The sequence below is a fragment of the Sapajus apella genome, unplaced genomic scaffold (assembly GCF_009761245.1).
Source record: "Sapajus apella isolate SASKATOON/1434 unplaced genomic scaffold, GSC_monkey_1.0 scaffold106, whole genome shotgun sequence".
Taxonomy (NCBI): Eukaryota; Metazoa; Chordata; class Mammalia; order Primates; family Cebidae; genus Sapajus; species Sapajus apella.
In genome coordinates, this window is record NW_022437046.1 from 6,385,380 (window position 1) to 6,388,332 (window position 2,953).

Consider the following 2,953-nt stretch of genomic DNA (forward strand, 5'->3'; position numbering starts at 1 on the left):
GAAGAGGATGTGGTCAGGCAGGAGCTGGATCTGTCCGGGCCACCAGTAGGCTGAAGGAAGGACTTCAAAGCCTGACTTGAAAAATACTAAAGTCTACAGAGGCTGCTAGGAGCTGGGCAGGAGGTGGGACAAACGTGGTTGTTGTGAGGCAAGAGTTGAGCCTGTAGACCCAGCGAGGAAGAAGAGCTGGGCCTGGGGAGGCCGCCATGAGGGAGGCAGAGGCCCAGCCTGGAGAGGCCAGACAGGAGGCAGGAGCTGGCCCTGGAGTGGCCCACATTAGAAAGTTTTGTGCCCAGAGAGGCCCCTGGAAGGGCAGGACCTGGCCTGGAGTGGCCAATTTCAGGGCCATTTAGGCCTGCCGGGGCCACCAAGAGAAGGCCAGAGCAGGGCTGAGAGAAACAGACTTGATGAAGTTTTGGGTCTGGACATGCCATTGGAGGGCAGGAGCTGAGTCTGGAGGGGCCACCATGAGGCATGAGCTGGGTGGGCCTGGAGAGCTTGACTTGAGGACCTTTCAGGCCTACAGAGGCCAATTGGAGCTGGGCGGGAGCTGAGTCTACAGAGGTTGTTTCTAGGCGAGGCAGGAGGTGGGCCTGTAGACACAGCCGGGAGGAAGAGCTGGGCCTGGAGAGGAAACCGGGAGGCAGCACCTCAGCTTGGAGAGGCCACAAGAGGCATGAGCTGGGCCTGGAGGGGCCAAAAAAAGGCTTCCAAAAACTGGGCCTGGAAGCCTGCTGTGAGGAATGAGCTGGGCCTGCAGAGGCCACTCACTGGGATGCAGGAGCTGGGCCTGCAGAGGCTGCCATGCCCATACCTCCCCAGCCTGGCCCTCCTTGTCTCTCCATCCATACTCTGCCCCTGCCATCCATGTACCAGACAGTGGCAGGCTGGTCTTTCTACAGCAAACTGGACTAGGGCTCTTCCCTGCCCACAGCCCTCAGAGCTAAAGTTGGAGTTAAGCCTCACATGGTTTGGCTTGGCATTGAGAGCCCTTTCCCCCTCAGCACTGGCTCATCCAAAGCACTCAGTGCATGGCAGGGCAGTGCAGGGGAGGAGCCCCCTTATTCTAATGTGGGTTTGGTGCAGAACTGGGTATGAGATGGCGATTTCCCTAAGAAGAAACAGGGCTGAGATGGGGGAATTTTCTGGATTCAGAGTTAGACCTCCAAAGAGTACGCTTCCTTTGAGACACCAAATGGAGGGGTCCAGCTGGCAGCTGGCTCCTGGTCTGGAGCTTCAGGGAGAGGTCTCAGCTCAGAGCCACATTCAAGAGCCAGCTTAAATGCAGCCTCCTGCAGGGAACCCTGAGAGCGTCCACAGCCTCAGATCTGCCCCCTGCATACTCCAGATCTTTTGCCAATAGGCGTTTGGCTCTTCATGTCATCTCCCTTCCATGCCTGGGAGTAAAGGTGAGGTGCAGGGACTTAAGCTTGTGTACTCTGGTGCCATCGGGGAGGATGTGTCAAGTAGAGAGGCGGGGCTTGGACAGAGGGAGACTCTGAGGAGAGTCAAGGACATGTGAGCACTTGAGTCTGGGAGCAGGAAAAGAGATGAGAGTGAGCAGAGGCAAGTGCTGGGGCAGGGGAGCAGGTGGAGAATTGGGGAATGAAAGAGCTGGAGATGTGGGGGTGGGGATGCCGGCAAGGGGCTGCCTGGCTGTCCAGGCTCAGGAGTCAATTACATCCTCCCACAAGCACCAGCTCACCCAGTCACCCCAAAGCCCTTCCTCTGTGGGTGGGCCCAGAGCACGGATGACTCAATTGAGCAGGACTGAGTTGGACTTGGGTGGCTGCTGGGCTAGACTCATGGCAGTAGGGAGCAGCCGCCACCCTGCCTACTGCATTCACTTTCCAGCTGGCTGCCTCTCTGAGCAGATGCAATATTGGGTGCCTTGTGAAACATGCTCCTAGTTCACCTGCTGCCTGCTGCACTTCCGGGACTGCCCTGGGCTCTCCAGAGGGAGTTCCTGTGGAGGCTGGGCCTAGATTTGTAGCTCTGCCTCTCTTACCTTGTTCCTTTCCTCCAGAGGCCAGCTGCTTGAGTACCGGGGAAGCCTGTCTATCCCCAGGGTACAGCTGGGTTTGTTCCACAGCCCTTCATGGTGTATCTATTTGGACTGACTGCTCATTTCATAGAGAGGGGTGTGTCTTGCCCCAGCTCATCTGGCACATCTACAGCAACTGTGGGGGCAAAATCTGGAGCTCCCAGCCCCCAGCCCTGCAACATTAGGGGAGACTGAACCCCATATCTCTGAAGTCCCACTGGGCTGGTGTGAGTGTGCTCCTGACTCTAGGTCTGCAGGCTGTGGGGCTCACTCTCCAGCTCCGGGCCCACCTGATGTGCTCAGGCTGCTCACCTTTGGGTCTGTCCTGCCTCTCAGGTATTCAGCTGACCCCGAGGGCCTCTCCCTCATCTTAAGCACCAGCTATAGGCTCTGACTTAGAGGTTCCCCGAACCTTAGACCATTTGGCTCTACCCCTCATTTCTCGGGTGGGAAAACTGGGACCAAAGAGGGGAAGCAACTTTCTCATGGACCCCCAGCAAGTCAGAGGCAGAACCGGGTCTAGGAGCCTCTTTCTGACAGAGGTCCTCCCTGAACCCTGTGCCTTCTTTAGTGTCTGATTAACTTCCGCATAAGGAGACCGTCCTGCTGAGGCTGGAATGGTGCTGTCCAGCGTGGTGTGTGCCCGTGACTCTGCCTGTGTTTGTACTTGTGAGTGTGTAGGGGGACGGGGATGAGGGGTGGGAATAAACAGCAACATGCTAGGGGCTGGAATGCACTCCAGCTGACCCCCCAAAAAAGGCAGGGGGGAGCCCTGCCCAGCACAGCACATGCTTAGGCTTTACAATCTGCTGAATGCCTATGAGGCTCGCTGGGCTAACAAGACAAAGGACAGAACTTTCCCCAACAGATGGCAAGCGTGGTCCAGGATGGGTGGAAGCTTCTGCAGCA

The 2,953-nt window shown here is 57.3% G+C and overlaps 1 pseudogene; it reads right to left on the bottom strand.

The window, feature by feature from the left end:
* Nucleotides 1–1,183: 1,183 nt before the first annotated feature.
* Nucleotides 1,184–2,693, bottom strand: LOC116536975 (annotated as a pseudogene).
* Between the last annotated feature and the right edge of the window lie 260 nt (nt 2,694–2,953).